The 23438-nt window shown below is 43.2% G+C and overlaps 10 non-coding genes and 8 pseudogenes across 10 annotated transcripts; 1 reads left to right on the plus strand and 17 right to left on the minus strand.

Annotated features, from left to right (window-relative positions):
* Nucleotides 1-808: 808 nt before the first annotated feature.
* LOC149931299 (U2 spliceosomal RNA) lies at nucleotides 809-1000 on the minus strand. The gene has a single exon (XR_016476212.1). It is a non-coding gene; the product is annotated as a U2 spliceosomal RNA (small nuclear RNA).
* Nucleotides 1001-2069: 1069 nt separating this feature from the next.
* Nucleotides 2070-2261, minus strand: LOC149931300 (U2 spliceosomal RNA). The gene has a single exon (XR_016476214.1). It is a non-coding gene; the product is annotated as a U2 spliceosomal RNA (small nuclear RNA).
* A 1070-nt stretch (nucleotides 2262-3331) lies between these two features.
* On the minus strand, nucleotides 3332-3523 carry LOC149931301 (U2 spliceosomal RNA). The gene has a single exon (XR_016476215.1). It is a non-coding gene; the product is annotated as a U2 spliceosomal RNA (small nuclear RNA).
* Nucleotides 3524-4591: 1068 nt separating this feature from the next.
* Nucleotides 4592-4783, minus strand: LOC149931302 (U2 spliceosomal RNA). Its single transcript, XR_016476216.1, has one exon. It is a non-coding gene; the product is annotated as a U2 spliceosomal RNA (small nuclear RNA).
* A 1065-nt stretch (nucleotides 4784-5848) lies between these two features.
* On the minus strand, nucleotides 5849-6028 carry LOC149931303 (U2 spliceosomal RNA; annotated as a pseudogene).
* Nucleotides 6029-7784: 1756 nt separating this feature from the next.
* LOC149931304 (U2 spliceosomal RNA) lies at nucleotides 7785-7922 on the minus strand (annotated as a pseudogene).
* A 1067-nt stretch (nucleotides 7923-8989) lies between these two features.
* Nucleotides 8990-9175, minus strand: LOC149931305 (U2 spliceosomal RNA). Its single transcript, XR_016476483.1, has one exon. It is a non-coding gene; the product is annotated as a U2 spliceosomal RNA (small nuclear RNA).
* Nucleotides 9176-10606: 1431 nt separating this feature from the next.
* On the minus strand, nucleotides 10607-10760 carry LOC149931306 (U2 spliceosomal RNA; annotated as a pseudogene).
* Nucleotides 10761-11827: 1067 nt separating this feature from the next.
* LOC149931307 (U2 spliceosomal RNA) lies at nucleotides 11828-12005 on the minus strand (annotated as a pseudogene).
* A 1486-nt stretch (nucleotides 12006-13491) lies between these two features.
* On the minus strand, nucleotides 13492-13635 carry LOC149931308 (U2 spliceosomal RNA; annotated as a pseudogene).
* Nucleotides 13636-14700: 1065 nt separating this feature from the next.
* Nucleotides 14701-14892, minus strand: LOC149931309 (U2 spliceosomal RNA). The gene has a single exon (XR_016476217.1). It is a non-coding gene; the product is annotated as a U2 spliceosomal RNA (small nuclear RNA).
* Nucleotides 14893-15957: 1065 nt separating this feature from the next.
* LOC149931310 (U2 spliceosomal RNA) lies at nucleotides 15958-16149 on the minus strand. Its single transcript, XR_016476218.1, has one exon. It is a non-coding gene; the product is annotated as a U2 spliceosomal RNA (small nuclear RNA).
* Nucleotides 16150-17212: 1063 nt separating this feature from the next.
* On the minus strand, nucleotides 17213-17404 carry LOC149931311 (U2 spliceosomal RNA). Its single transcript, XR_016476220.1, has one exon. It is a non-coding gene; the product is annotated as a U2 spliceosomal RNA (small nuclear RNA).
* A 1057-nt stretch (nucleotides 17405-18461) lies between these two features.
* Nucleotides 18462-18653, minus strand: LOC149931312 (U2 spliceosomal RNA). Its single transcript, XR_016476221.1, has one exon. It is a non-coding gene; the product is annotated as a U2 spliceosomal RNA (small nuclear RNA).
* Nucleotides 18654-19718: 1065 nt separating this feature from the next.
* On the minus strand, nucleotides 19719-19896 carry LOC149931313 (U2 spliceosomal RNA; annotated as a pseudogene).
* Nucleotides 19897-21584: 1688 nt separating this feature from the next.
* Nucleotides 21585-21764, plus strand: LOC149931314 (U2 spliceosomal RNA; annotated as a pseudogene).
* On the minus strand, nucleotides 21674-21834 carry LOC149931315 (U2 spliceosomal RNA; annotated as a pseudogene).
* Nucleotides 21835-22897: 1063 nt separating this feature from the next.
* On the minus strand, nucleotides 22898-23089 carry LOC149931316 (U2 spliceosomal RNA). Its single transcript, XR_016476222.1, has one exon. It is a non-coding gene; the product is annotated as a U2 spliceosomal RNA (small nuclear RNA).
* Between the last annotated feature and the right edge of the window lie 349 nt (nucleotides 23090-23438).

Below are 23438 nucleotides of genomic sequence, written 5' to 3' on the forward strand. Positions count from 1 at the left end.
AGTGGGGTCATTTCTTGGGAGGGAGGGAGACCACCAGGGAACACGGCGTGCCGGTGGCTGATCTCTTCCTCTCACCCTCTTTTTTTTCATTAACGGGGTATTTGAGTCTTTCTAATAAAATTTGTTTATTTTTAAATATTTTCTTTTACGCTGTTTCTAACTAGTTCGCCAAGGCGATAATTTATCTTCGGTTTTCTCTGGGTCTTTTTTTAAATAAGTGGCAACATGGAACCGTGCTTAATCGATAATTAGAAAAAGTAAGATCTTGATCATACGGAGTTTCCTCCTGCACGCTTACCAGAACAGCTGTAGAGAAGTGTCATGAGATATGGCACTACGAATTGACCGTGGTTGCCGCGTAGTACGCGCCCCGGCATCAGCAACACAAAAACTCGTTTTTTCCAAACCATCCCGCTTTTAACAGTCCCCTATTTCTACAGCGATAGTACCGCAATCCTCGCTAGGTAACTCGATGTAAATAACTTATATGGTGTCCGTTTCGAGAACGGAGTTACCATGGTTTGGGAGGGGTTAATTTTTTTAAAGGGGAAGACGTGTTGCCAATGCGAATGTCGAAAAGCGGCCGGCTGTGAACTCCTAATCATGTCTCCTGTTAGTAACGAAAGTGACTTAAAAAAAACATACCGTTGGTAACGTACGACAGTTAAGGTAAAAAATTACAAAACAAATCCGTCCGAATCTTCAAAATGATCTACTAGCCAATGACGACTTTCCCTCTTATGACGTCAGGAATATATATATATATATATATATATATATATATGGTGTTTGATTTTAGATTCATTGAGCGAGGTGGGCCGATCCTGGAAGAACTGCAATACCAGGCCAACCCGTGGCGGAGGTGGAGCAAGCTCCGACCTCTCCGCCGCCGTCCAAAAATAAGTTTAATATCTTGGGCCCCGATGGGACCCGTATCAGATATTAAGCTGATAAGAACAGATACTACACTTTGATCTTAGCCAAAAGGCCGAGAAGCGATAACCGGCAAAGGGGGCTTTGGTGGTTGAAAAAGAAAAAGAGTGAGATTGAGCATTCACAAATTTCATAATTATGTTTAAGCAGATTGCTCGTGGTTGGAGATGACAGCGTGTATAACCATCACGTCTGACCAAAGAAGGTAACTTCTTGATTTCAAACAAAAAGATCGACGGCCATCGAGCGTTTTCAGCCGTCAACGGTAATATCACGCAGAATACATTGGTTCTCGACCCATCAACGACGGTAAGCCGCGTCGAGTGGGGTCATTTCTTGGGAGGGAGGGAGACCACCAGGGAACACGGCGTGCCGGTGGCTGATCTCTTCCTCTCACCCTCTTTTTTTTCATTAACGGGGTATTTGAGTCTTTCTAATAAAATTTGTTTATTTTTAAATATTTTCTTTTACGCTGTTTCTAACTAGTTCGCCAAGGCGATAATTTATCTTCGGTTTTCTCTGGGTCTTTTTTTAAATAAGTGGCAACATGGAACCGTGCTTAATCGATAATTAGAAAAAGTAAGATCTTGATCATACGGAGTTTCCTCCTGCACGCTTACCAGAACAGCTGTAGAGAAGTGTCATGAGATATGGCACTACGAATTGACCGTGGTTGCCGCGTAGTACGCGCCCCGGCATCAGCAACACAAAAACTCGTTTTTTCCAAACCATCCCGCTTTTAACAGTCCCCTATTTCTACAGCGATAGTACCGCAATCCTCGCTAGGTAACTCGATGTAAATAACTTATATGGTGTCCGTTTCGAGAACGGAGTTACCATGGTTTGGGAGGGGTTAATTTTTTTAAAGGGGAAGACGTGTTGCCAATGCGAATGTCGAAAAGCGGCCGGCTGTGAACTCCTAATCATGTCTCCTGTTAGTAACGAAAGTGACTTAAAAAAAACATACCGTTGGTAACGTACGACAGTTAAGGTAAAAAATTACAAAACAAATCCGTCCGAATCTTCAAAATGATCTACTAGCCAATGACGACTTTCCCTCTTATGACGTCAGGAATATATATATATATATATATATATATATATATATATATGGTGTTTGATTTTAGATTCATTGAGCGAGGTGGGCCGATCCTGGAAGAACTGCAATACCAGGCCAACCCGTGGCGGAGGTGGAGCAAGCTCCGACCTCTCCGCCGCCGTCCAAAAATAAGTTTAATATCTTGGGCCCCGATGGGACCCGTATCAGATATTAAGCTGATAAGAACAGATACTACACTTTGATCTTAGCCAAAAGGCCGAGAAGCGATAACCGGCAAAGGGGGCTTTGGTGGTTGAAAAAGAAAAAGAGTGAGATTGAGCATTCACAAATTTCATAATTATGTTTAAGCAGATTGCTCGTGGTTGGAGATGACAGCGTGTATAACCATCACGTCTGACCAAAGAAGGTAACTTCTTGATTTCAAACAAAAAGATCGACGGCCATCGAGCGTTTTCAGCCGTCAACGGTAATATCACGCAGAATACATTGGTTCTCGACCCATCAACGACGGTAAGCCGCGTCGAGTGGGGTCATTTCTTGGGAGGGAGGGAGACCACCAGGGAACACGGCGTGCCGGTGGCTGATCTCTTCCTCTCACCCTCTTTTTTTTTCATTAACGGGGTATTTGAGTCTTTCTAATAAAATTTGTTTATTTTTAAATATTTTCTTTTACGCTGTTTCTAACTAGTTCGCCAAGGCGATAATTTATCTTCGGTTTTCTCTGGGTCTTTTTTTAAATAAGTGGCAACATGGAACCGTGCTTAATCGATAATTAGAAAAAGTAAGATCTTGATCATACGGAGTTTCCTCCTGCACGCTTACCAGAACAGCTGTAGAGAAGTGTCATGAGATATGGCACTACGAATTGACCGTGGTTGCCGCGTAGTACGCGCCCCGGCATCAGCAACACAAAAACTCGTTTTTTCCAAACCATCCCGCTTTTAACAGTCCCCTATTTCTACAGCGATAGTACCGCAATCCTCGCTAGGTAACTCGATGTAAATAACTTATATGGTGTCCGTTTCGAGAACGGAGTTACCATGGTTTGGGAGGGGTTAATTTTTTTAAAGGGGAAGACGTGTTGCCAATGCGAATGTCGAAAAGCGGCCGGCTGTGAACTCCTAATCATGTCTCCTGTTAGTAACGAAAGTGACTTAAAAAAAACATACCGTTGGTAACGTACGACAGTTAAGGTAAAAAATTACAAAACAAATCCGTCCGAATCTTCAAAATGATCTACTAGCCAATGACGACTTTCCCTCTTATGACGTCAGGAATATATATATATATATATATATATATATATATATATATGGTGTTTGATTTTAGATTCATTGAGCGAGGTGGGCCGATCCTGGAAGAACTGCAATACCAGGCCAACCCGTGGCGGAGGTGGAGCAAGCTCCGACCTCTCCGCCGCCGTCCAAAAATAAGTTTAATATCTTGGGCCCCGATGGGACCCGTATCAGATATTAAGCTGATAAGAACAGATACTACACTTTGATCTTAGCCAAAAGGCCGAGAAGCGATAACCGGCAAAGGGGGCTTTGGTGGTTGAAAAAGAAAAAGAGTGAGATTGAGCATTCACAAATTTCATAATTATGTTTAAGCAGATTGCTCGTGGTTGGAGATGACAGCGTGTATAACCATCACGTCTGACCAAAGAAGGTAACTTCTTGATTTCAAACAAAAAGATCGACGGCCATCGAGCGTTTTCAGCCGTCAACGGTAATATCACGCAGAATACATTGGTTCTCGACCCATCAACGACGGTAAGCCGCGTCGAGTGGGGTCATTTCTTGGGAGGGAGGGAGACCACCAGGGAACACGGCGTGCCGGTGGCTGATCTCTTCCTCTCACCCTCTTTTTTTTTCATTAACGGGGTATTTGAGTCTTTCTAATAAAATTTGTTTATTTTTAAATATTTTCTTTTACGCTGTTTCTAACTAGTTCGCCAAGGCGATAATTTATCTTCGGTTTTCTCTGGGTCTTTTTTTAAATAAGTGGCAACATGGAACCGTGCTTAATCGATAATTAGAAAAAGTAAGATCTTGATCATACGGAGTTTCCTCCTGCACGCTTACCAGAACAGCTGTAGAGAAGTGTCATGAGATATGGCACTACGAATTGACCGTGGTTGCCGCGTAGTACGCGCCCCGGCATCAGCAACACAAAAACTCGTTTTTTCCAAACCATCCCGCTTTTAACAGTCCCCTATTTCTACAGCGATAGTACCGCAATCCTCGCTAGGTAACTCGATGTAAATAACTTATATGGTGTCCGTTTCGAGAACGGAGTTACCATGGTTTGGGAGGGGTTAATTTTTTTAAAGGGGAAGACGTGTTGCCAATGCGAATGTCGAAAAGCGGCCGGCTGTGAACTCCTAATCATGTCTCCTGTTAGTAACGAAAGTGACTTAAAAAAAACATACCGTTGGTAACGTACGACAGTTAAGGTAAAAAATTACAAAACAAATCCGTCCGAATCTTCAAAATGATCTACTAGCCAATGACGACTTTCCCTCTTATGACGTCAGGAATATATATATATATATATATATATATATATATATATGGTGTTTGATTTTAGATTCATTGAGCGAGGTGGGCCGATCCTGGAAGAACTGCAATACCAGGCCAACCCGTGGCGGAGGTGGAGCAAGCTCCGACCTCTCCGCCGCCGTCCAAAAATAAGTTTAATATCTTGGGCCCCGATGGGACCCGTATCAGATATTAAGCTGATAAGAACAGATACTACACTTTGATCTTAGCCAAAAGGCCGAGAAGCGATAACCGGCAAAGGGGGCTTTGGTGGTTGAAAAAGAAAAAGAGTGAGATTGAGCATTCACAAATTTCATAATTATGTTTAAGCAGATTGCTCGTGGTTGGAGATGACAGCGTGTATAACCATCACGTCTGACCAAAGAAGGTAACTTCTTGATTTCAAACAAAAAGATCGACGGCCATCGAGCGTTTTCAGCCGTCAACGGTAATATCACGCAGAATACATTGGTTCTCGACCCATCAACGACGGTAAGCCGCGTCGAGTGGGGTCATTTCTTGGGAGGGAGGGAGACCACCAGGGAACACGGCGTGCCGGTGGCTGATCTCTTCCTCTCACCCTCTTTTTTTTCATTAACGGGGTATTTGAGTCTTTCTAATAAAATTTGTTTATTTTTAAATATTTTCTTTTACGCTGTTTCTAACTAGTTCGCCAAGGCGATAATTTATCTTCGGTTTTCTCTGGGTCTTTTTTTAAATAAGTGGCAACATGGAACCGTGCTTAATCGATAATTAGAAAAAGTAAGATCTTGATCATACGGAGTTTCCTCCTGCACGCTTACCAGAACAGCTGTAGAGAAGTGTCATGAGATATGGCACTACGAATTGACCGTGGTTGCCGCGTAGTACGCGCCCCGGCATCAGCAACACAAAAACTCGTTTTTTCCAAACCATCCCGCTTTTAACAGTCCCCTATTTCTACAGCGATAGTACCGCAATCCTCGCTAGGTAACTCGATGTAAATAACTTATATGGTGTCCGTTTCGAGAACGGAGTTACCATGGTTTGGGAGGGGTTAATTTTTTTAAAGGGGAAGACGTGTTGCCAATGCGAATGTCGAAAAGCGGCCGGCTGTGAACTCCTAATCATGTCTCCTGTTAGTAACGAAAGTGACTTAAAAAAAACATACCGTTGGTAACGTACGACAGTTAAGGTAAAAAATTACAAAACAAATCCGTCCGAATCTTCAAAATGATCTACTAGCCAATGACGACTTTCCCTCTTATGACGTCAGGAATATATATATATATATATATATATATATATATATGGTGTTTGATTTTAGATTCATTGAGCGAGGTGGGCCGATCCTGGAAGAACTGCAATACCAGGCCAACCCGTGGCGGAGGTGGAGCAAGCTCCGACCTCTCCGCCGCCGTCCAAAAATAAGTTTAATATCTTGGGCCCCGATGGGACCCGTATCAGATATTAAGCTGATAAGAACAGATACTGAATTTGTTTATTTGAAATTCATAGTCAGATTTACAAATGCCCGCGTTATTAAAAATTAAATTAGCGCGAACACTGTTTGAAACAAGAAAACGATTTTCCGTATTTCGGACGTAGCACCATTTTAAAAAAGGTAAGTAATTACATTCAAAAGGGGACTGTATTTTTTTCCCCCAAAAACAGCAAAATTACTAATTAACTGGTTTTTTGGTCAAGGTAAGTGGTTTTTCTTTTGATTTTCACATTCTAGGCATATTTTTTTTTTTTTACAATTTTCTTTTCATTTTTACAGGGTAAACAGGTTCCGAGGTAAGGATACGGTGAGTATTACATTTAAGCATACTATATATATTTTTTTTATATATATATCTAAACAATTAATATTTAAAAAAAATCAAAACTTTAAATAATGTAAAGTTAAAAGCGTATTAAAACTTAAAGTTAAAACTTAGAGTCATTAAAAACATATTTACATATCCTGTTAAGGGCCTATTTTTTTCCTTTTTTGGCGTGCGCTCCAGATGGGGAAGTCTGGGTACGCTTCCTGCGATTTTGCAAGCATATGCGTGCCCTGTGCAATGATTTTTCACGCCATCTCATTACTCCTGGCGATGTGGTGACCAAGTCCTGTGCACGACGGCAAAAGTCCTCTAATTCTTCGTGGGACATTTCCCAAAAGGTCCACTCTTGTTTGTAAATCGGAATTTTCGTATCTGGATGTTGTACATTTGGAGAGGACTCCTTATCTGGTTCTTGACGGGGTGGAGAGGACTCCGGATCGGAATACCGTTGCGGTGGCGTTTTCACGGCATTCGCGTAGTTGTTAGACTTTGCTGGTGATTCGGGTACCGTAAAGGGAGACCCTGACGGAGAGAGGCGCCAGCCATCGTTACACTCCTCGAAGTTGACTGCTCCTTGAGTTCCTACGTCCATGTTTTCTTGAATGTCTGTAGCGTCGGTGGCGGATGCTTCGTCTGCTACTGGTAACAAGGTCGACCTCCCTACATTGTCAGGATTCTCAGGTACAGGATCTTGATCCTGACGTTGAATGTCCGTCTTTACTGGAGTCGAACGAGTCTTGTTCTTCTTCGGGCAATCCCGAACCTGATGACTGTCTTTACGGCAGTAAAAACACATCCGTTGTACCCCTTGATAGACAATTTGTACACGGTGTCCACTGATGGTCATCAGGTTCGGGATCGGGTTCTTGACTTTGACTTCCAAACGCCGATTGCCATTACGGACGTCCTTCAATGGGCCTTTCTGGAACGTTTCCCATGATTCCGACAGGACTTCGCAGTAGTTCCTGAGGGAGGTTTTCAGGAACGGAAGGTCCCACCAGCTGGGAGCATCTTTTAAGGTGATTTGTGTCACCGGATCGGCGACTCCAACAATGTTGAGATGTTTATCTCCTATTATAATTCCGGTGTCAACGGCTTTCTGATAACATAAGTTATCCTTGAACGTGATTTGCGCTTCGGCTTTTCCAATCATCTGGAAAACTGTGATGCTTTTGGGGCCAATATATTCAAAAAGGGCTACAGCCAAATCTTCAATATTGACCCCGTCAAACTTGATTCTTGCGGTGGCCTGTTTCGAGGTCGACGGCAAGGACTGCGAATTGGACAGCTTCGACGTCACGGCAGGCATGGCGACGATGGTGGCGACCGCCGAAGCGGAGACCGGAGCTCAGGAACCGTTGGTTTGTAGCAAGCGGCAACAGGAGAACAGGAACAGCAGCCAGATGTGGAACTGGACTGAAGGCAGGAACGGCAGCAACTGATGATTCAGCGTAGCAGAGAGCAGGCAAACTCGCCTTATAGGCGTAGAAACACTTCTCGCCCCTCGACTAAGATCTCGGAATAATACTGCAGAACAGATACTACACTTTGATCTTAGCCAAAAGGCCGAGAAGCGATAACCGGCAAAGGGGGCTTTGGTGGTTGAAAAAGAAAAAGAGTGAGATTGAGCATTCACAAATTTCATAATTATGTTTAAGCAGATTGCTCGTGGTTGGAGATGACAGCGTGTATAACCATCACGTCTGACCAAAGAAGGTAACTTCTTGATTTCAAACAAAAAGATCGACGGCCATCGAGCGTTTTCAGCCGTCAACGGTAATATCACGCAGAATACATTGGTTCTCGACCCATCAACGACGGTAAGCCGCGTCGAGTGGGGTCATTTCTTGGGAGGGAGGGAGACCACCAGGGAACACGGCGTGCCGGTGGCTGATCTCTTCCTCTCACCCTCTTTTTTTTCATTAACGGGGTATTTGAGTCTTTCTAATAAAATTTGTTTATTTTTAAATATTTTCTTTTACGCTGTTTCTAACTAGTTCGCCAAGGCGATAATTTATCTTCGGTTTTCTCTGGGTCTTTTTTTAAATAAGTGGCAACATGGAACCGTGCTTAATCGATAATTAGAAAAAGTAAGATCTTGATCATACGGAGTTTCCTCCTGCACGCTTACCAGAACAGCTGTAGAGAAGTGTCATGAGATATGGCACTACGAATTGACCGTGGTTGCCGCGTAGTACGCGCCCCGGCATCAGCAACACAAAAACTCGTTTTTTCCAAACCATCCCGCTTTTAACAGTCCCCTATTTCTACAGCGATAGTACCGCAATCCTCGCTAGGTAACTCGATGTAAATAACTTATATGGTGTCCGTTTCGAGAACGGAGTTACCATGGTTTGGGAGGGGTTAATTTTTTTAAAGGGGAAGACGTGTTGCCAATGCGAATGTCGAAAAGCGGCCGGCTGTGAACTCCTAATCATGTCTCCTGTTAGTAACGAAAGTGACTTAAAAAAAACATACCGTTGGTAACGTACGACAGTTAAGGTAAAAAATTACAAAACAAATCCGTCCGAATCTTCAAAATGATCTACTAGCCAATGACGACTTTCCCTCTTATGACGTCAGGAATATATATATATATATATATATATATATATATATATGGTGTTTGATTTTAGATTCATTGAGCGAGGTGGGCCGATCCTGGAAGAACTGCAATACCAGGCCAACCCGTGGCGGAGGTGGAGCAAGCTCCGACCTCTCCGCCGCCGTCCAAAAATAAGTTTAATATCTTGGGCCCCGATGGGACCCGTATCAGATATTAAGCTGATAAGAACAGATACTGAATTTGTTTATTAAAAAACTTGAGTTACAGTACCCTTGTCATGTAATTTTTCCTGCCTTTTAAATTATTTTAAATTACAGCAGGTCATTAATTGTATTCATAAAAAGTTTAAAATACGATTAGTGCATAGAATAAAAGCCATGATTAAGTTTAAAATTTAAAAAATAATAAATTTTAACAAGTTGGTTTTCCTTTTTTCGCTTTCTTTTTTGGAGAGATGCTGTGTCTGCGTTTAGAGTAGTTTTGAAGAAGGTCGGTGACTTGGAACTGGAGGTCGTCTATGGAGCAATCAATGGTTCTGATTCCTGAGGGAGGTTCTCTGTCGAGGCGGCTGTAGAGGATCTGTAGTTCGGTGTGTGTTAGTTTGGTAAGGTCTGGTTTGACTCCTGGCTTCCAGGTATTGGGATCCCACCTGGGCCCGGTGGCTGAAGTGGTCTCGTCGTTGCTGTTGTTGGATTCGGATTGTTCTGGCTCGTTGCTTGTTGATTCGGGGTTATTTTCAGGTTCATTGGGCTGTGGTGGTGTTTTCAAGGCGTCGGCGCATTGGCTGGTGTTGACTGGAGGTTCTGGGTTCTTCTTGGCAGGTTCTGGTGATGTCAGGGTCCAGCTCTCTTCAGAGCTTTTTGAGTCGTCGAAAGTGGTAAGTACTGGTGATTTGCTTGACTGGTGTTCTTGATTTTCCTGTAGTTGTGGTAGTATGGTTAGGTCTTCTGTGGCGTCCATTGCTTGGACGATCTTGGGTTCAGGGATTGAAGGTGGACCCTGGCCCTCAAGGATGACCGGGCGTCTATCTTCTAAAACTGTCTTCTTTTTTTCACACGCTGAAACTGAGTGGCCTTCTTCGTCGCAGTAGAAGCATTTTTTTACTACGCCTCTGTAAAAAACTAAGGCGCGGCTTCGCCCGAAAAACATAACATTGGGGATAGGTTTTGTCATTATTATTTTAACAGAGCGATCGCCATTTTTGACGCCTTTAAGTTGTTGATATTCATCGAAATGATAAGTTTTAATATTACCATGTTGCCGGAGAGTACTTATTACGGAATCCCACTGGATCCATTTTGGTAAGTTCTTTATTGTTATCCAAATACCGTCGTCTTCCATACAGGTGAGTTTCCAGGTTTTATTATTTGTTTTCAGGTCGTTGCATAAAAGAGCTTCTTGAAGGAAGGCCAGGGTCGTGAATGTTATCAGGAATATTCCCTTACCCATAGGTTGAAGTGTGTCGATACTCTTCGGTCCTAGGTGGTCGTAGATGGTTCGAGCAACATCTAGAAAGTCAGCATCGACTTCCAAACGTGCCGTTCTCTTCTTTTCCTCCGTAGCCATGAAGGCTAGGAGAATTTCGTCGGTTGGTAGAAGCCCCAAGCAGGAGCAGCGTCAGTGGAGGAACTCAGCAGGAGCGTCAGGTGAGTACCAGGTAGGTTTTTTCTTTCAGGAACAGCAGCAAGGCAACAGCAACTAGGCAAGGCACAGGATCGGAACATGCAGCAAGCAGGAAAACTCGCCTTAAAGGCGTAAAAACACTTCTCGCCCCCCGACTAAGATCTCGGTATAGCTCTATTGAAAACAGATACTACACTTTGATCTTAGCCAAAAGGCCGAGAAGCGATAACCGGCAAAGGGGGCTTTGGTGGTTGAAAAAGAAAAAGAGTGAGATTGAGCATTCACAAATTTCATAATTATGTTTAAGCAGATTGCTCGTGGTTGGAGATGACAGCGTGTATAACCATCACGTCTGACCAAAGAAGGTAACTTCTTGATTTCAAACAAAAAGATCGACGGCCATCGAGCGTTTTCAGCCGTCAACGGTAATATCACGCAGAATACATTGGTTCTCGACCCATCAACGACGGTAAGCCGCGTCGAGTGGGGTCATTTCTTGGGAGGGAGGGAGACCACCAGGGAACACGGCGTGCCGGTGGCTGATCTCTTCCTCTCACCCTCTTTTTTTTCATTAACGGGGTATTTGAGTCTTTCTAATAAAATTTGTTTATTTTTAAATATTTTCTTTTACGCTGTTTCTAACTAGTTCGCCAAGGCGATAATTTATCTTCGGTTTTCTCTGGGTCTTTTTTTAAATAAGTGGCAACATGGAACCGTGCTTAATCGATAATTAGAAAAAGTAAGATCTTGATCATACGGAGTTTCCTCCTGCACGCTTACCAGAACAGCTGTAGAGAAGTGTCATGAGATATGGCACTACGAATTGACCGTGGTTGCCGCGTAGTACGCGCCCCGGCATCAGCAACACAAAAACTCGTTTTTTCCAAACCATCCCGCTTTTAACAGTCCCCTATTTCTACAGCGATAGTACCGCAATCCTCGCTAGGTAACTCGATGTAAATAACTTATATGGTGTCCGTTTCGAGAACGGAGTTACCATGGTTTGGGAGGGGTTAATTTTTTTAAAGGGGAAGACGTGTTGCCAATGCGAATGTCGAAAAGCGGCCGGCTGTGAACTCCTAATCATGTCTCCTGTTAGTAACGAAAGTGACTTAAAAAAAACATACCGTTGGTAACGTACGACAGTTAAGGTAAAAAATTACAAAACAAATCCGTCCGAATCTTCAAAATGATCTACTAGCCAATGACGACTTTCCCTCTTATGACGTCAGGAATATATATATATATATATATATATATATATATATATGGTGTTTGATTTTAGATTCATTGAGCGAGGTGGGCCGATCCTGGAAGAACTGCAATACCAGGCCAACCCGTGGCGGAGGTGGAGCAAGCTCCGACCTCTCCGCCGCCGTCCAAAAATAAGTTTAATATCTTGGGCCCCGATGGGACCCGTATCAGATATTAAGCTGATAAGAACAGATACTTTTAATAGTTTATTAAAAGATTCGTTTCGTTACAAAAATTACATTCAAGTCATTTGTTCGCGTTTTAAGTTAATTTAAATTAGCGCGAACACTCGTTAAAAGATAAAAAGAAACAGTGTAAAAAAAAAAACGAGTAAAGAACTATGTGAAAATTTAAAAATTAAATTTAAAACATATTTTTGCCTTTTTTCACTTCTTTTTCTGGAGTTTTACTACGTCGTCTCTTTGGATAGTTTTTTAAAAGTTCGATGATTTGTGCCGCTTGGTCTTCTGCTCGTTTGGTTAGGATGGGTGAACGTGTGGGTGCTCTGGAGTTGATTTTAGCAAGAAGGGCTTGAAGTTCGGTTTTCCTCAATAGATGTAAATGTAGTTGTGACGGATCGGTATAATTCCACTCTGATGGATCAAATCGGGGTCTGGAGTTGTTGTCGGAGTCAATGGATTCGGGTTCGCTTTCGGGTTCTAGGTCATCGTGATGTGGTGGAGATTTCAAGGCGTCGGCGTATTGGCTTGTTTGGACTGGAGGTTCTGCGTTTCTCTTGTATGGTTCTGGTGATGTTAAAGTCCAGCTCTCTTCAGAGCTTTTGGAGTCGTCGGATGCGGTAAGTATGGGTGATTTGCTGGTTTGGGGTTCTTGATTTTCTTCCAGGTTGTTTTCTAGTGTGGTGGCGTTGGCAAGAGCAGATGTGGAACTTCGGTGTGGTTCAGGATCTTTGGGTAAGTCTTTTTTGGCTACCGGCTTGTCTGCCGTCTTTTCCTTCTTTGCGACACAGGCAGAGGCAAAGTGCCCCTCCTGGTCACAGAAGAAGCATTTCTTTGAAACGCCGGGATAGTAGACCAGAGCCCGACTGCGGCCGAAGTAAAGGACATTAGGTATAGTTTGAGTAATTCGTATTTTTACCGCTCTGTCTCCATTTTTAACTCCTTTTAGTTCTTTATATTCATCTAAACGATGAGCCTTTATTTCGCCGTACTGACGTAGGGTTGTCAATATGGCGTCCCATTGGATCCATGGTGGTAAATTCTTGATCGTCAGCCAGACGCCATCATCCTCGACGCTGGTGACTCTGCAGGTCTTGTTGCCGATTGTTAATTCTCCGTAAGAGACCGCTTGCTGTAGAAAGGCAAGGGTTGCGAAGGTAAGTAAGAATGCCTCCTTACCAACAGGTTGCAACGTCTCGATGGATTCAAGACCGAGCTTCTCGTGGAAAGCCTGAGCGACTTCCAGGAAGCCGGCGTCGACGTCCAGTCGAGCAGTTCGTTTTCTCACCTCCATAGCCATCCTGGCTATGGAGAGATCGTCAGGTGAAGTTAGGTCCCAGGAAGGAACAGCGTCAAGTAGCAATGGCAAAAGCCAGCCAGGTCAGGATACAGCGTAGACGTCCGGAACAGCAGCGACAGGTAAGTAGCAGCGGAACCAGGACCAGGAACAGCAGCGGAACCAGGATCAGCAACGGAACCAGGATCAGCAGCGGCAGCTTCGGAAGCAGGAACAGGAACAGGCACGTCAGGAAACCGGCAGGTAAGTCAACATCACAGGAACAGGCTGAGAAGCGTATACGTCGCTTAACGGCCTTTCGGCCAAGATTTCAGCGAAATAGCTGGGAACAGATACTACACTTTGATCTTAGCCAAAAGGCCGAGAAGCGATAACCGGCAAAGGGGGCTTTGGTGGTTGAAAAAGAAAAAGAGTGAGATTGAGCATTCACAAATTTCATAATTATGTTTAAGCAGATTGCTCGTGGTTGGAGATGACAGCGTGTATAACCATCACGTCTGACCAAAGAAGGTAACTTCTTGATTTCAAACAAAAAGATCGACGGCCATCGAGCGTTTTCAGCCGTCAACGGTAATATCACGCAGAATACATTGGTTCTCGACCCATCAACGACGGTAAGCCGCGTCGAGTGGGGTCATTTCTTGGGAGGGAGGGAGACCACCAGGGAACACGGCGTGCCGGTGGCTGATCTCTTCCTCTCACCCTCTTTTTTTTCATTAACGGGGTATTTGAGTCTTTCTAATAAAATTTGTTTATTTTTAAATATTTTCTTTTACGCTGTTTCTAACTAGTTCGCCAAGGCGATAATTTATCTTCGGTTTTCTCTGGGTCTTTTTTTAAATAAGTGGCAACATGGAACCGTGCTTAATCGATAATTAGAAAAAGTAAGATCTTGATCATACGGAGTTTCCTCCTGCACGCTTACCAGAACAGCTGTAGAGAAGTGTCATGAGATATGGCACTACGAATTGACCGTGGTTGCCGCGTAGTACGCGCCCCGGCATCAGCAACACAAAAACTCGTTTTTTCCAAACCATCCCGCTTTTAACAGTCCCCTATTTCTACAGCGATAGTACCGCAATCCTCGCTAGGTAACTCGATGTAAATAACTTATATGGTGTCCGTTTCGAGAACGGAGTTACCATGGTTTGGGAGGGGTTAATTTTTTTAAAGGGGAAGACGTGTTGCCAATGCGAATGTCGAAAAGCGGCCGGCTGTGAACTCCTAATCATGTCTCCTGTTAGTAACGAAAGTGACTTAAAAAAAACATACCGTTGGTAACGTACGACAGTTAAGGTAAAAAATTACAAAACAAATCCGTCCGAATCTTCAAAATGATCTACTAGCCAATGACGACTTTCCCTCTTATGACGTCAGGAATATATATATATATATATATATATATATATATATGGTGTTTGATTTTAGATTCATTGAGCGAGGTGGGCCGATCCTGGAAGAACTGCAATACCAGGCCAACCCGTGGCGGAGGTGGAGCAAGCTCCGACCTCTCCGCCGCCGTCCAAAAATAAGTTTAATATCTTGGGCCCCGATGGGACCCGTATCAGATATTAAGCTGATAAGAACAGATACTACACTTTGATCTTAGCCAAAAGGCCGAGAAGCGATAACCGGCAAAGGGGGCTTTGGTGGTTGAAAAAGAAAAAGAGTGAGATTGAGCATTCACAAATTTCATAATTATGTTTAAGCAGATTGCTCGTGGTTGGAGATGACAGCGTGTATAACCATCACGTCTGACCAAAGAAGGTAACTTCTTGATTTCAAACAAAAAGATCGACGGCCATCGAGCGTTTTCAGCCGTCAACGGTAATATCACGCAGAATACATTGGTTCTCGACCCATCAACGACGGTAAGCCGCGTCGAGTGGGGTCATTTCTTGGGAGGGAGGGAGACCACCAGGGAACACGGCGTGCCGGTGGCTGATCTCTTCCTCTCACCCTCTTTTTTTTCATTAACGGGGTATTTGAGTCTTTCTAATAAAATTTGTTTATTTTTAAATATTTTCTTTTACGCTGTTTCTAACTAGTTCGCCAAGGCGATAATTTATCTTCGGTTTTCTCTGGGTCTTTTTTTAAATAAGTGGCAACATGGAACCGTGCTTAATCGATAATTAGAAAAAGTAAGATCTTGATCATACGGAGTTTCCTCCTGCACGCTTACCAGAACAGCTGTAGAGAAGTGTCATGAGATATGGCACTACGAATTGACCGTGGTTGCCGCGTAGTACGCGCCCCGGCATCAGCAACACAAAAACTCGTTTTTTCCAAACCATCCCGCTTTTAACAGTCCCCTATTTCTACAGCGATAGTACCGCAATCCTCGCTAGGTAACTCGATGTAAATAACTTATATGGTGTCCGTTTCGAGAACGGAGTTACCATGGTTTGGGAGGGGTTAATTTTTTTAAAGGGGAAGACGTGTTGCCAATGCGAATGTCGAAAAGCGGCCGGCTGTGAACTCCTAATCATGTCTCCTGTTAGTAACGAAAGTGACTTAAAAAAAACATACCGTTGGTAACGTACGACAGTTAAGGTAAAAAATTACAAAACAAATCCGTCCGAATCTTCAAAATGATCTACTAGCCAATGACGACTTTCCCTCTTATGACGTCAGGAATATATATATATATATATATATATATATATATATGGTGTTTGATTTTAGATTCATTGAGCGAGGTGGGCCGATCCTGGAAGAACTGCAATACCAGGCCAACCCGTGGCGGAGGTGGAGCAAGCTCCGACCTCTCCGCCGCCGTCCAAAAATAAGTTTAATATCTTGGGCCCCGATGGGACCCGTATCAGATATTAAGCTGATAAGAACAGATACTACACTTTGATCTTAGCCAAAAGGCCGAGAAGCGATAACCGGCAAAGGGGGCTTTGGTGGTTGAAAAAGAAAAAGAGTGAGATTGAGCATTCACAAATTTCATAATTATGTTTAAGCAGATTGCTCGTGGTTGGAGATGACAGCGTGTATAACCATCACGTCTGACCAAAGAAGGTAACTTCTTGATTTCAAACAAAAAGATCGACGGCCATCGAGCGTTTTCAGCCGTCAACGGTAATATCACGCAGAATACATTGGTTCTCGACCCATCAACGACGGTAAGCCGCGTCGAGTGGGGTCATTTCTTGGGAGGGAGGGAGACCACCAGGGAACACGGCGTGCCGGTGGCTGATCTCTTCCTCTCACCCTCTTTTTTTTCATTAACGGGGTATTTGAGTCTTTCTAATAAAATTTGTTTATTTTTAAATATTTTCTTTTACGCTGTTTCTAACTAGTTCGCCAAGGCGATAATTTATCTTCGGTTTTCTCTGGGTCTTTTTTTAAATAAGTGGCAACATGGAACCGTGCTTAATCGATAATTAGAAAAAGTAAGATCTTGATCATACGGAGTTTCCTCCTGCACGCTTACCAGAACAGCTGTAGAGAAGTGTCATGAGATATGGCACTACGAATTGACCGTGGTTGCCGCGTAGTACGCGCCCCGGCATCAGCAACACAAAAACTCGTTTTTTCCAAACCATCCCGCTTTTAACAGTCCCCTATTTCTACAGCGATAGTACCGCAATCCTCGCTAGGTAACTCGATGTAAATAACTTATATGGTGTCCGTTTCGAGAACGGAGTTACCATGGTTTGGGAGGGGTTAATTTTTTTAAAGGGGAAGACGTGTTGCCAATGCGAATGTCGAAAAGCGGCCGGCTGTGAACTCCTAATCATGTCTCCTGTTAGTAACGAAAGTGACTTAAAAAAAACATACCGTTGGTAACGTACGACAGTTAAGGTAAAAAATTACAAAACAAATCCGTCCGAATCTTCAAAATGATCTACTAGCCAATGACGACTTTCCCTCTTATGACGTCAGGAATATATATATATATATATATATATATATATATGGTGTTTGATTTTAGATTCATTGAGCGAGGTGGGCCGATCCTGGAAGAACTGCAATACCAGGCCAACCCGTGGCGGAGGTGGAGCAAGCTCCGACCTCTCCGCCGCCGTCCAAAAATAAGTTTAATATCTTGGGCCCCGATGGGACCCGTATCAGATATTAAGCTGATAAGAACAGATACTACACTTTGATCTTAGCCAAAAGGCCGAGAAGCGATAACCGGCAAAGGGGGCTTTGGTGGTTGAAAAAGAAAAAGAGTGAGATTGAGCATTCACAAATTTCATAATTATGTTTAAGCAGATTGCTCGTGGTTGGAGATGACAGCGTGTATAACCATCACGTCTGACCAAAGAAGGTAACTTCTTGATTTCAAACAAAAAGATCGACGGCCATCGAGCGTTTTCAGCCGTCAACGGTAATATCACGCAGAATACATTGGTTCTCGACCCATCAACGACGGTAAGCCGCGTCGAGTGGGGTCATTTCTTGGGAGGGAGGGAGACCACCAGGGAACACGGCGTGCCGGTGGCTGATCTCTTCCTCTCACCCTCTTTTTTTTCATTAACGGGGTATTTGAGTCTTTCTAATAAAATTTGTTTATTTTTAAATATTTTCTTTTACGCTGTTTCTAACTAGTTCGCCAAGGCGATAATTTATCTTCGGTTTTCTCTGGGTCTTTTTTTAAATAAGTGGCAACATGGAACCGTGCTTAATCGATAATTAGAAAAAGTAAGATCTTGATCATACGGAGTTTCCTCCTGCACGCTTACCAGAACAGCTGTAGAGAAGTGTCATGAGATATGGCACTACGAATTGACCGTGGTTGCCGCGTAGTACGCGCCCCGGCATCAGCAACACAAAAACTCGTTTTTTCCAAACCATCCCGCTTTTAACAGTCCCCTATTTCTACAGCGATAGTACCGCAATCCTCGCTAGGTAACTCGATGTAAATAACTTATATGGTGTCCGTTTCGAGAACGGAGTTACCATGGTTTGGGAGGGGTTAATTTTTTTAAAGGGGAAGACGTGTTGCCAATGCGAATGTCGAAAAGCGGCCGGCTGTGAACTCCTAATCATGTCTCCTGTTAGTAACGAAAGTGACTTAAAAAAAACATACCGTTGGTAACGTACGACAGTTAAGGTAAAAAATTACAAAACAAATCCGTCCGAATCTTCAAAATGATCTACTAGCCAATGACGACTTTCCCTCTTATGACGTCAGGAATATATATATATATATATATATATATGGTGTTTGATTTTAGATTCATTGAGCGAGGTGGGCCGATCCTGGAAGAACTGCAATACCAGGCCAACCCGTGGCGGAGGTGGAGCAAGCTCCGACCTCTCCGCCGCCGTCCAAAAATAAGTTTAATATCTTGGGCCCCGATGGGACCCGTATCAGATATTAAGCTGATAAGAACAGATACTACACTTTGATCTTAGCCAAAAGGCCGAGAAGCGATAACCGGCAAAGGGGGCTTTGGTGGTTGAAAAAGAAAAAGAGTGAGATTGAGCATTCACAAATTTCATAATTATGTTTAAGCAGATTGCTCGTGGTTGGAGATGACAGCGTGTATAACCATCACGTCTGACCAAAGAAGGTAACTTCTTGATTTCAAACAAAAAGATCGACGGCCATCGAGCGTTTTCAGCCGTCAACGGTAATATCACGCAGAATACATTGGTTCTCGACCCATCAACGACGGTAAGCCGCGTCGAGTGGGGTCATTTCTTGGGAGGGAGGGAGACCACCAGGGAACACGGCGTGCCGGTGGCTGATCTCTTCCTCTCACCCTCTTTTTTTTCATTAACGGGGTATTTGAGTCTTTCTAATAAAATTTGTTTATTTTTAAATATTTTCTTTTACGCTGTTTCTAACTAGTTCGCCAAGGCGATAATTTATCTTCGGTTTTCTCTGGGTCTTTTTTTAAATAAGTGGCAACATGGAACCGTGCTTAATCGATAATTAGAAAAAGTAAGATCTTGATCATACGGAGTTTCCTCCTGCACGCTTACCAGAACAGCTGTAGAGAAGTGTCATGAGATATGGCACTACGAATTGACCGTGGTTGCCGCGTAGTACGCGCCCCGGCATCAGCAACACAAAAACTCGTTTTTTCCAAACCATCCCGCTTTTAACAGTCCCCTATTTCTACAGCGATAGTACCGCAATCCTCGCTAGGTAACTCGATGTAAATAACTTATATGGTGTCCGTTTCGAGAACGGAGTTACCATGGTTTGGGAGGGGTTAATTTTTTTAAAGGGGAAGACGTGTTGCCAATGCGAATGTCGAAAAGCGGCCGGCTGTGAACTCCTAATCATGTCTCCTGTTAGTAACGAAAGTGACTTAAAAAAAACATACCGTTGGTAACGTACGACAGTTAAGGTAAAAAATTACAAAACAAATCCGTCCGAATCTTCAAAATGATCTACTAGCCAATGACGACTTTCCCTCTTATGACGTCAGGAATATATATATATATATATATATATATATATATATGGTGTTTGATTTTAGATTCATTGAGCGAGGTGGGCCGATCCTGGAAGAACTGCAATACCAGGCCAACCCGTGGCGGAGGTGGAGCAAGCTCCGACCTCTCCGCCGCCGTCCAAAAATAAGTTTAATATCTTGGGCCCCGATGGGACCCGTATCAGATATTAAGCTGATAAGAACAGATACTTTTAATTGTTTATTAAAAGATTGTCGTTTTTTACATTGTTACATTTTTCATTTGTTATATATTTGTTCACGGTTTAATTAATTAAATTAGCGCGAACAATCGTTTAAAAAGGATCATGGTATAAAAGTCGAGTAAAGAACTATGTTAAAAATTTAAAAATTAAATTTAAATCATATTTTTCCTTTTTTAATTTCTTTTTCTGGAGTTCTACTCCGTCGTCTTTTGGGATAGTTTTTCAGGAGGTCAGTTATTCTTACGACGAGGTCTTCTGCTGTCCGGGTTAGGCTAATTGAACGTGTGGGGGCTCTGGCATTGATTTTTTCGAGGAGGGCTTGAAGTTCGTTTTTCTTTAGTAGGTTAAGGCCTGGCACCTCGTTATAATTCCAATCTAATGGATCGAATCTTGGTCTGGTTGTGGGGCTGTCATGTTCGTTGGAGTCAGGTTCGCTTTCAGTTTCTGGTTGAGGTTCATGATGTGGTGGCGATTTCAGAGCGTCGGCGAAGGTACAGATTTTGGCTGGAGGATCTACGGTCTTTGGAGAAGGTGTTGCCAAGTAAAAGCTTTCGTTGGAGGTTCTGGAGTCGTTTGATTCGGTAAGTATTACAGGTGAGCGTGATGGTTTTTCTTTCAGGATTTCTTCTCGAGAGATGGCATTGGTAAGTATCACCCCCAAGGGAGCAGTTGTCGAGTTACTGGGAGCTGGGATGACTTCTCCGTTGGACTCTGGGGGCTGGCGAGTCTTGGACTTCTTTTTCGGACAATCCCGAACCTGATGAGTGTCTTTATGGCAAAAGAAACACATTCTCTGGACGCCTCGGTAAGTGATCTGAATGCGATGCCCATTGATGGTCATCAGGTTCGGGATTGGACCCTTGACTTTAACTTGCAGCCGCCTTGTTCCGGTTCGGACATCTTTTAAAGCGCCGCCCTGGTAAGTCTCCCAAGATTCTGCGATGACGTCGCAGCTTGATCGTAGCCATTTTTTAAATATAGCCAACTCCCACCAACTCGGCGCATCCTTCACAGTGATATACGCCACTGGGTCGACTACACCGATGACATCCAGTTGTTTGTCACCCACGACGATTCCGCTGTCAACGGCTCGCTGAAAACTAGCTGCATCTCGAAAGGTGATCTGAGCTTCGGTCTTGGAGACCAATTGGAACCTCGAGACCATGAACGGAACAACCGAAACCAGGAAACAGCTGTATTTAAAGATCGTCAGCAAGGAACAGGAAAAATTTTCAAAACGACGCATGTCCAACTCTCCAGGAATTGCTGCCAAGAAGGGAAAGACCCTGAACGACGAGAAGAAGACTTTCGCCAGTGCCACCAAATCCACGCCAGAACAAGATTTGTATATAGAATACGTCACATACTGAGTTTTGTAAATATATTTCTGATGCCTTTTAATATGCTTTTTTTAAAGTATATTTTAATGTATTGTTCATATATTTTATTTGCCACCTTTTTTAGTTTTTATCTCGATCATTTATAGTGTTTTGTTTTAAAAGTTTTTAACTTTACTCAACTCCTTTTGTTTTAAACCTGAAAAAAAAAAAAAGAAAATTAGTTATATGCTTAAAAACCTATAACAAAAGTGTATACTTACCTTGACTATGAACTTGACTCTGTTTCGCGATAATTTAATTAATTTAAAACGCGAACACATATAAAAAATGTAAAAATGTCCAATGTAAAAAACAACGAAGCTTTTAATAAACAATTAAAAGTATCTGTTCTTATCAGCTTAATATCTGATACGGGTCCCATCGGGGCCCAAGATATTAAACTTATTTTTGGACGGCGGCGGAGAGGTCGGAGCTTGCTCCACCTCCGCCACGGGTTGGCCTGGTATTGCAGTTCTTCCAGGATCGGCCCACCTCGCTCAATGAATCTAAAATCAAAATAAGAACAGATACTACACTTTGATCTTAGCCAAAAGGCCGAGAAGCGATAACCGGCAAAGGGGGCTTTGGTGGTTGAAAAAGAAAAAGAGTGAGATTGAGCATTCACAAATTTCATAATTATGTTTAAGCAGATTGCTCGTGGTTGGAGATGACAGCGTGTATAACCATCACGTCTGACCAAAGAAGGTAACTTCTTGATTTCAAACAAAAAGATCGACGGCCATCGAGCGTTTTCAGCCGTCAACGGTAATATCACGCAGAATACATTGGTTCTCGACCCATCAACGACGGTAAGCCGCGTCGAGTGGGGTCATTTCTTGGGAGGGAGGGAGACCACCAGGGAACACGGCGTGCCGGTGGCTGATCTCTTCCTCTCACCCTCTTTTTTTTCATTAACGGGGTATTTGAGTCTTTCTAATAAAATTTGTTTATTTTTAAATATTTTCTTTTACGCTGTTTCTAACTAGTTCGCCAAGGCGATAATTTATCTTCGGTTTTCTCTGGGTCTTTTTTTAAATAAGTGGCAACATGGAACCGTGCTTAATCGATAATTAGAAAAAGTAAGATCTTGATCATACGGAGTTTCCTCCTGCACGCTTACCAGAACAGCTGTAGAGAAGTGTCATGAGATATGGCACTACGAATTGACCGTGGTTGCCGCGTAGTACGCGCCCCGGCATCAGCAACACAAAAACTCGTTTTTTCCAAACCATCCCGCTTTTAACAGTCCCCTATTTCTACAGCGATAGTACCGCAATCCTCGCTAGGTAACTCGATGTAAATAACTTATATGGTGTCCGTTTCGAGAACGGAGTTACCATGGTTTGGGAGGGGTTAATTTTTTTAAAGGGGAAGACGTGTTGCCAATGCGAATGTCGAAAAGCGGCCGGCTGTGAACTCCTAATCATGTCTCCTGTTAGTAACGAAAGTGACTTAAAAAAAACATACCGTTGGTAACGTACGACAGTTAAGGTAAAAAATTACAAAACAAATCCGTCCGAATCTTCAAAATGATCTACTAGCCAATGACGACTTTCCCTCTTATGACGTCAGGAATATATATATATATATATATATATATATATATGGTGTTTGATTTTAGATTCATTGAGCGAGGTGGGCCGATCCTGGAAGAACTGCAATACCAGGCCAACCCGTGGCGGAGGTGGAGCAAGCTCCGACCTCTCCGCCGCCGTCCAAAAATAAGTTTAATATCTTGGGCCCCGATGGGACCCGTATCAGATATTAAGCTGATAAGAACAGATACTACACTTTGATCTTAGCCAAAAGGCCGAGAAGCGATAACCGGCAAAGGGGGCTTTGGTGGTTGAAAAAGAAAAAGAGTGAGATTGAGCATTCACAAATTTCATAATTATGTTTAAGCAGATTGCTCGTGGTTGGAGATGACAGCGTGTATAACCATCACGTCTGACCAAAGAAGGTAACTTCTTGATTTCAAACAAAAAGATCGACGGCCATCGAGCGTTTTCAGCCGTCAACGGTAATATCACGCAGAATACATTGGTTCTCGACCCATCAACGACGGTAAGCCGCGTCGAGTGGGGTCATTTCTTGGGAGGGAGGGAGACCACCAGGGAACACGGCGTGCCGGTGGCTGATCTCTTCCTCTCACCCTCTTTTTTTTCATTAAC

The sequence above is a fragment of the Leiobunum rupestre genome, chromosome 9 (assembly GCF_980474605.1).
Source record: "Leiobunum rupestre chromosome 9, qqLeiRupe1.1.hap1, whole genome shotgun sequence".
Classification (NCBI taxonomy): Eukaryota; Metazoa; Arthropoda; class Arachnida; order Opiliones; family Sclerosomatidae; genus Leiobunum; species Leiobunum rupestre.